This window comes from Mesocricetus auratus, unplaced genomic scaffold, assembly GCF_017639785.1.
Source record: "Mesocricetus auratus isolate SY011 unplaced genomic scaffold, BCM_Maur_2.0 Super-Scaffold_100006, whole genome shotgun sequence".
NCBI classification, from domain to species: Eukaryota; Metazoa; Chordata; class Mammalia; order Rodentia; family Cricetidae; genus Mesocricetus; species Mesocricetus auratus.
The window spans coordinates 86,718,186-86,728,002 of NW_024429190.1; the positions used below are offsets into that span (position 1 = coordinate 86,718,186).

At 41.0% G+C, this 9,817-nt stretch overlaps 1 long non-coding RNA gene across 1 annotated transcript; it reads left to right on the plus strand.

The window, feature by feature from the left end:
• Positions 1-3,668: 3,668 nt before the first annotated feature.
• LOC121140921 lies at positions 3,669-8,290 on the plus strand. The gene is made up of 3 exons (XR_005877876.1): positions 3,669-4,002; positions 6,253-6,361; positions 7,647-8,290. It is a non-coding gene; the product is annotated as an uncharacterized LOC121140921 (long non-coding RNA).
• Positions 8,291-9,817: the final 1,527 nt, after the last annotated feature.

Sequence of the window (9,817 nt, forward strand, 5' to 3'; positions counted from 1 at the left end):
GAAGCAAAATGATAGTTATGAGGTAGTCATAAAAATAATTATATGATTGGGAGGTTATCACAACATGAAGGACTATATTAAAGCGTTCAGCGTTAGGAGAGTTGAGAACCACTGATTTAGAGTAAATGACCTTCTTCCCAAAACCAAATTATGCAATTGTGTTCTCAATTGCTCACTATGTTTTTGGACATACAGAATTCCTCAGTGTGGACTCACTTCCTATTTGAATCATTAAACCCAAAGAAGATGTTTATTTGATGACATTGATGTCAGATTTTGGGCCAGTAATCTTTAGAGTAAGTATAATAGTTCATTGAGGAAGCCAAAAAAAAATGGATGACAGGTTGGTGAAAGGAAGTGTGTTGAGTGTATGAATGAGTGATCTAGCTTTTCAGTAGGCATCTTGGATTTTTTGGTTTATCTAAGGCTAAAGACATACATTGGGGCTTATCAATCTTTAGTTTCCACCTTACAAAATACAAGTATATCAGGAAGAACAAAGTAATTCTTCTTGTCTCTTCTAGTCCAGTATTAATTAGATGTTGCCACAACTGGATGAAGAAATCCTGCAACCTTTAATTTACCATTTAGTCTTTTAAATAGCATGTTTTATACACAGATATGTCTAATGCCACCCACTTTCTCACCTCCGTCAGATGTTTATTCATCTGTCCCTTTTTCTTTAAGACCACCCTGAGTCATTGTACTTAAAACCACAACTTGGTTCCCAGCTTCCCTTCCACCTGGGTTCTTCCTATAGCAGCACTAACTTCTATTTCTATATGGTCTGCATATTCTGTTCACTTCTTGTTTCCTTTAACTAGCTCTAAGTTCCTTGAGTGCAGGGAATTCTACATGCTTTACCCATTTATATATCTCAACTTCCTTGCCAGTTCCATTATCAACACCAAATAGATACTTATTAAGTAAAATTATTCCAGAGATTCACTCAATTCAATTCATGAGACATGAACAGGACTGTGGCCAGAGACAAAAATGTGCAGGAAGCCCATGACGAGTCATGGCAGCTCACAAAGGCCTTGCTCTTGATGGTCATAGACAGAGACATTGGAGGAAAGTTTCACAAGTTACAGCATGCATAGATCAAGGAAGACCAAGAACAGCAATTGTTAACTTGAGTTTACAGTTGTGATAAATTATGACCATTGAAGAACCATGGGCTCCAGGAGAGTGATTATAGGATCTGGTCCTGGGAGAACTGTGGCTCAGAGCAATCCATATCTCCCTTTGACTTGTTGATTTGTTATTTAGAAGAGCACAACATGGTAATCCCCTGCCATGGATATGTGAGGGCTAAAAGATGAGACACACATAATGGCATCCACTTTAGTGGAAGTAGCTAGTGGAATGAGAATCTCCATGGTGATGTCTCCTTCACATTAAGGTACCAAGTGAGGTGAGGATAAGATGTGAACTGGTGGAGACATTGTAGGGGACTCAAATCAAAGTATGTATGCAAAATAAAACTACTTTTCTTAGCTACATACGCATGCATGCTTATGAAACCACTGCCATAGCATTTAAGTCTAATTTATTTCTTAAACTGTTTTTTCTTTGTACTTTGTTTAAAGGAAGTTAAATATGCTAGAGGCATGGAATCACTGTAAGAGAGGCTATTTAAGACATAGAACCCAATGGAATAAGGATATAAAACCAATAAGGTATGTTTAAGGCTTTTGTTCATTCTTCTTTTCCATGAACCGTGATATAAAGACAGCAGCCGGACCTCATATTGCAAGAACAAAAAAAGAGGTAACACTGTGAAACCCTCTACCTGAACTATAGTGAGCAAGCATCCAAAAGGTCATGGCCCTGCATTTGGAACTGACAGAAGGAAGGGGGCTACTCAGGAGGTAGCCTGACGTATAAAATAAGAAACAGCTTTGACGTCAGTGTTGGCCCTTAACTGAACTGCTTGAAGGTTCAGGCTGGGTTCAGTTAAATTATCCCTTCCTTCCTGCTTATGTCCCGTCCACTGCTTCCCCTGGCCCTGACCCCATAGTCATTCCACTCTGACCTCTTTCAGACAGAACAAGGCAAACGAGCACATTCCCACCACCGCTAAGCCTCCTGGAGCAGGGCTGATCCCAAAACACAATCCCAGAGGGAGGCCTGGCGATGAACGCTGGCTGCAGTGGGGCTGCACCTTCTGAAGACCCACCCCGTGGGTGACCAGCAGCTCCAGGGAAATGGCCAAACTCCTTGCAGCCAAGATGATTTTTCTTGCTAAAGGTGGAACCTATATACAAAGAGTTCAGCAGCTTTGTAAGCTAGAACTGATTGCTAAACACACATGATTTTAATGTTCAAGGCTGTTGGAATAATAATTGCTCATAATATTTGGGAGGATGACTAGGAGACTAAAAAATGATATGAGGTCATGAATATCTAAGTAGAATTCTGAATGTGAATAATTATAGGAATATTTTCAGTGTGAACTCTTACCTATGTGACCAGTTTGAAGTTCCCACAATGATGGTCTGCAAACTGAAACCATAAGGTGAGGCAAACTCCTTTCTTCCTGGAGTTTCTTTTTGTCATTACATAGGTCACAAAGTCATGAAATCTAAGGAGGTATGCATTTTTGTTAGACTTTCTTTTTTTTACTCTGTGACATGCATTCTCTCCTTTAACAATTGCAGAATCTTAGACATATGTTGCAGGTATCCAAGTCTACCCAAAGTGATTTCCTTAAGTATGCCAACCATTTGTGGCAAAATCAAAAGCCCATCTCATTCCTGGACCAGGAACTCTTAACAGGCCATAACACTTCTTAGCAGACTAAAATCTACTAAGGAGATTTTATTGTATTACTTTTGATTCTCAGGTAAATGCACAGGTATAGAAATATAAGACCTCAAGAAATCAAAACCAATAACAGGTCATGAGTTGTCATTATAAACTTGCTACTGCAGTATCATGTAATAGTAGGAGTTTCATAGCATATAGGTCTAGAAGGAATAAAGATGAATTTGGGAGCACACAAAGGGAGAGGACTATGATGAGTAAATTTAATTGCCAACTTGACACAACCTAAAATCACTTTGGAAAAGCTCTTCTATGAAGGATTGTTTACATCAGGTTGGCCTGCAGGAATGTCTATGTAGGATTATCTTGATTATCATAATGAATTTAGAAAGATCCAGCCCACTGTGGGCAGTGTCATCTCCTAGGCTGGGGATACTGAACTGTGTATAGAGAACTTGATTGAACACAACATGATGAGAATGGCTGTATTCATTTTCTTCTGTTCTTGACTAGATGTCATAGACTAGCTGAAATTCCTGCCTTGATGTCACCACAATGATGGACTGCAACCTGCAGTTCTATGTGGAAACAAACCACTTTGTCCCATACATTGCTTTTGGTCAAGACAATTTGTCACAGGAACAGAAATGAAACTGGAACCAAGACCATTGTTCAGATGTCTAACTAGCCAACTAGTCAAGGTCATTCAAGTTCCCACTTTCTCAAGGTCAATAATAACAGAGCAAAATGCTCATCATATTTTAGCCTGTGGGAAGAGACACTTGTACAGCGATAGCAGGACCTTTAAATGTCAACTAGGGGTTCTTAGAAGGTTCAGAGACTGTGTTCTTTGGCTTTATTGTAAGCCTCCGAGCTTATGTTTCCATTCATAGATATGAACTTCTCTCAGCTGGTTCAGAGAAGCCTGTCTTTGCAGTGGATAGCAGGGAGTGCAGAGACTCATAGCTGGTCCAAGTGCTGAGGAGGAGAGGCTGAGAACTCAATCCTGAATGGGATATGTTTGCAAACATCTCCACCCTCATTTCCTGCCAAGGCACAGGGATCGCCACAGAAGAGGAAGAAGAAAGAACCAAAGAGCTGGAGGATCAGAAGGAACGAAGTGAAATTCTGCCTTTTGGACATAACATGGCCATTGCACTCAGCAATTCCCAATGGCTATGATTACCTGTACAATGTCTATATAAGATCAAGTCAGCCCAAGCCACAAAGGAGGTAGGTTCTAAAGTCTCTAGCCCAATCCCTTTCTAAACATCTGTTAGCAGCTGATAGTTGCCAGCAGACAGGAATTTATTCTGTTTATTTTTTTAGGAAGCAACCACTTGTATAATTCCCATGTTTCAATGGATAGCCCCATATCCATGCACATAAGGACAGCACTAACTGGAAATAGTTGGTTATCAGTAAAAGCAAAAAGGCAAAAACTAGATATGAAATCAGGAAGGGGAGGGTTTGAGGGGTGGACCAGGCAAAATTAGAGTGGGGAAACAGTCAGGTAGTTATAATCATTATATATATGATTATATATATATATACATTTCTAAGAATGAAAAATTAAATTTTCATGTTTGAAATATAATAATCACCTTCTATTTTGTGAACATTTATTATATATTATTTAAAAATATGCCAAACATACAAAAATAAAAACAGAGAAGAGGAAATCATAGAGCTGCCACCTGATTGGGTGCTGGGGATCTGATTCGATTCGGGTCCTCAGGAAGTGCAGAAAGCACCATTAATTACTAAGCCATCTCTCCAGTGCCTTAGAGACTTTTCAATGTCAATGATGGTAAAGAAGCAGGGGTTCTGTGACAATACAGTCACTCACAGAAAATCAGGGTCCCATCACTTCTTCTGCCTCTGGTTGTACACATATTTACACATCTCCTAATATAAAATAAGGTAGGTGGCAATTTCTTGTACTTCAGGTTGAGATATACCAGTACATATACAAGTACTTCAAATGGGAACCTAACAGACAGTGTTTATAATGTGTAATTGAGTTGTAAAAACCAGACTACAACATCACATCTTGAAAATGTGTGAATCAACCAAGTCAGATGAAGGGATGTAGACACTGGAGGAAGCCATTCATTTGCTATCAGGAAAAAACCCCTCCAGCAGCAGCAAGATGGTAGAGCAAAAAGTAAAAGGAAGTGAAGGACCGACCCTTTGGGGGTTGGTAAACAACACACGATAAGGGACCAACAAGAACAAGTTCTGAATGGGGCTGTCACTGCCGTCTTCTAAGGAGGAGGAAGGAGCCGGTGTGGCTGGAGATAAGAGAAAAGGGAGAAATAGCAGAGAGGCTTTGGAGGATGTGACTGTAGGTCGAACAAATCAAACAAGCAAACCTGGCAGAGAGTGAACTTTTTTGCTAATTGAATGGGAAGCCATCCCTGAATTGCTCACACAGAAATCCCGAGTATGATTGATGTAATAAAAGCCTGTCTGTATTGGTGAGCTCTGGGATTTATTCACAGCCCCTGCTTCAATGAATAAAGTAGAAAAAAAAGGTGACCAAAACTGACTCCCAACATCAACCTCAGCCTTCCATATGCATGTACACACATGTATGATATATACATGCAGACTACACATGACAAATGAAAATGGAAATATAATAAAAATAAAGGGACAAAAATCCATGGGAACATGGAGGTCAAGGTACAGGAAGACCTCAGGTGATCATTACCTGGGCCATTCACACCGGAGTGCAGTTGCCTTCTCCACTAAGTTAGGCTGGCCCATGTAGCCAATAGCATGTCCTGTAAATGATGGTCTGTGTTGTGCAGAGTCCAGTCATATATGCATCATGGTTGCCTCATGCTTTCTGGTCTGGCCAGCTTCGTGATGGGAGGACAGTTCTGCAGAAGCCCAGGTAGGGGGGGACTTTCAGCTTATTCAACTTGAATTACCCTGAAAGACAGGCCTTTAAGGCCTAGTGGACCTCAGTCCTGACTGACAGCCTGACAATGACCTTATGAGAGCCCTTGAGGTAGAACTACTGTCTCAGTTGCTGCAGGATTCTTCACCCAAGAAACAATGAAATGACAAATACCTGCTTTAGACTGGTAAATGCTCGTGTCATTCCCACACCATTCTCTCTAGGCTGGAAATGCCGGGCAGGGTTGAGGCAAAGAGAATAGAGACAGGACTAATTGAACCACTTAAGGATACCTGTTTGGGGGATGTTTGGCAAACAGATTTACTTATAGATTTCCTGTGTAGTGTTTAAAAAAGATGAGGATCTGGGTGATTCAAGACTTTGGGTTGAACGAGGAGCAGATAAAATCTCAACTGGCTCAAGGAAAACAGCCAGGGAGTCAGGGAGGACCACAGCAGTGCTCCCATGCTGGACTCACAGAGGTTCCCTGGAGGTTCAGATTTCTCTTCCACCACCACCCCTCGCCTGCCCTTTATGCTGCCAATTTACTCACCTTATCTTTTTCCCCTTCCTAGGCAGATTCCTGTATGTCACTCTCAGGGCCCTCTTCGTCACTTAGGTTCTTGAAAGCTAAGGAAACACAGACTGCAGGATCTTCAGATTTCTGTGAGCTCAACTTTTAAGGTATTACTTGTATTTTCTTCTTTTTAAAAATTTTATTTATTTTAGTTTTCAAGATAGGTTTTCTCTGTGTAGTTCTGGCTGTTTTCAAATTCAAAGATGTACCTGCTTCTGCCTCTCGAGTGCTGGGATCAACGGCATGAGCCGCCACCACAGGGTTAGAGGAAAGTGATCGATCCATACAGAGTACACCAGTGCTCTAAACGGCTCTGATGGTATGAACAGGCAGGAAGGTAGAGTAATGGGTCATAAAATTTCCCGAAACAACTAACAGGTGATTCTCGGGCTAGTAAGTATATGGAGCTACTCCTTAGATGAGTATTCCTTTATCAGTATCTCATAATTGGAAAGGCTGAGGTGTGAAGGCTTCTGTAAGGAGCAGAGTTGCATTCCCTTCGAACCCCATTTAGTTTTTACTTCTTGGTCACAGAGAGGCAATGCACTTTGTTTGTAGGACCTGTCACTATGAGCATGCACTCAGGAGACTTCAGCATGGCTAATGCCTCTTATGACAGTTGAATTATCACACAGTATGATAGAGAACCTTATATCCATGGAGCTCCCTGTAGAGGGAGCTGCACTGTCTTTGGAAGGAGGAACACTTTTAGTCTCAGCTCCCGATGTTACCGCAGCAAAGCCCATCCCATACGGCATGCTCGGATGAGGTTAAGATGCTTTCTTGGATTAATTACATGGTGAACAGGAGCCGGATGCTATGGTCACACTGTGCCAATCTTCAGTACACCGGCCTCTGACAGTGTGTGCCCCACGACGGAGGATGGAGTGAACGTCTATGCATCTTTGAGACTTTCTGCTGTGTGTCTGTCTGTGCCTTGGCCAGGCAAAGCATAGGTCATTCCTCCTCACCAGCGGATCTTTATTAACGCTTGTTGCTATACCGAATGCTGCGCTTACCGTAACTGTGAGTGTCTGTTCCTACTAAGGAACTTTGTTTTGACCTGCCATTTCTGATGATGGAGTGAGAAGTGTGTAGACTGCCCGGTAAGTATTTGGTGTGTGCTTATGAAAGCCTTAAGGCATTCAAAATATTTAAAAATACTTTATTTCTAATTATATTTATATATGGGCTTGTCCACAGCAACTCAGTACCTGTGGAGGCCAGAAAAAGGTATGTGATCCCTTGAAACTGGGGTTACATCGCAGATGATTATGAGCCCCTTAGCGAGGGTACTGGTACTGAGAATGGAACTTGGGTCTTCTGCGAGTGCACTACAAGCTTTTAACCACTACATCATCTCTCTCGTCCCCGGCTGTAATATGTCTATAGTGAGAAGACATGTCAAAAGGACTGACAAAACTCTAAACCAGTGCTAGCATCCTCCTGACCAACCTGAGACACAAGCAATCATCACAGCGCTATCTGCATAATTTCACGTTTAATATCACAATAGGCCACTTGGTGGTTTCAGGTGGACCTTGAAGATTTGCATTCGCTCACATCCCCCTGATGCTCCCTATCAAGCTGGTCTGAACACTTTTCACGTCTGCCGTGATTTTCCTTCCTCTGGGTAATGCTCTGTATGGCCTGGCTTTCTGTTTCTGCCATTGCGTCCTCATCTTAGAACAATAGTCAAGCAGAGAGAGACAAAGTGAATAGGAGCATCACTAAGCAAAGGCCGGGAAGAACTGGATCAAGGACGGCCATCTCAACACTTCATCTAACACCAAACAGAAACAACTGAGAGTGCAACACTTGAGGGATGAATCAGGCTGCATCTATCCATGAAAACATCGCAGAGCCACTAAACATATCAAGCAGGCTCTTGTAATATGACCTGAAGTATAACCACCCTGAATACTCATAAGACATTAAGTAGGCACCAGGTATTTTGGGGAGAATTTCATTTGTAAACTCAAGTGATTTCCCCAATAATCATGAGATGGATATTTTGTTTTGTTTTGTTTTGTTTTACAAGACAGGGTTTCTATGATTGTTTTGGAGGCTGTCGGTCCAGCCTGGCCTCGAACTCACAGAGATCTGCCTGCCTCTGCCTCCCAAGTGCTGGGATTAAAGGCTTGCGCCACCACTGCCCGGCGAGATGGATACTTTTATATCTGTCAAAAGCACTGGAGCAAAGGCAGTAAGGAGGTAAGTCCCTGTTATGGTTAATTTTAATAGTCATCTCAGTGCACTCTGTAATCATCTGGGAAGGGTGTCCTAATGAAGGATGGTCTAGAGTAGATTGGCCTGTGGGCTTATCTATGGAGGAGTATCTTGATTGCACTAATTAAGATGGCAAGGCCTTCTCACTGTGGGTCACACCATTCTCTAGGCAGGAGGTTTTGAACTCTGCCAGTGGAGAAAGAGTTTCAGTAAGCATGAATTAATTCTTTGTGCTCTACTCTTAAATATGGATATAATGTGCTCAATTATCTTAAGTTCCTGTCATTGTGACTCCCCTGCTATGATAGACTATGTAAACTGTATGTATGCATACACACAACAAAATACACACATGTATATGGTGATATATCTTTATATCAGTGATATGCATACCATTGTAGATTTTATCTGAGCATGAGTGTACATATTTATGGTTAGAAAATCTCTTAGGAAATATGCTAAATTAAGTGACTTTTTCTATTTAAAATATTTTCTTAAGCTTAATAATCTAAAAATTAATTGGAACCTATTTTTCATAAGCTTCATAGTCTAAAAAAACAATTGTAACCTATAGACAAAGATAACTAAATCATAGGTTGGTGGATACATGTCCACTTCACAGATTGACCTCCAGGTTGGCCCACAGCTGATGTTCCCAGCTTGCCACAGCTGATGTTCCCAGCTAAGCAGAAGGATCTGCTGTTAACTTCATGTAGTTAGTTACATGGCAGGCTTGTTCTACTGCTATTGGTTATATCCTAGGTGAATTAAATCCTAGGTCATGTCAGTCTTTATACTCAGTATCTATCTGTATGATCTTCATTAGTTAACTTATTTCTTATTATTGTAATTGACTGATGTGATCATCTAAGGTATGTGAGCAGTGTGAAGTTATTTGTGTAAGGTGGTTAGCTTTTCCAACTCCTTTAACTTTGTTTTCGGCCAGGTGCTAAGTACTTTTATGAGTAGTAGAAATATAGCATTTGAACATTTTCAAATTAGACAGTTTCTCCAGGGTTTTGTGTCTTGTTTATCTTCTAGGGCAGACAGGACTCCTGAAGAAAATAAAGCCAGTAGTCTCTCTCAAAATCTCCATAATGCCTGTCACACTTGACGCCAATTCAACATTTTAACTTGAGGAGCCATATCTCTGGCTCACTTTCATAATCTCATATATATATAGATCCCATATGTAAACACACACTTTTACAATCTAATAAGCTAAAAATAAAAGAGGAATTTGAGGTAGGAAATTTGTGTGAACCACAGAGATTTAGCACAGAGTAATGGTGTCAATGTTTTTCAAGCCACACGTGATTTTCAACTGGTAACTC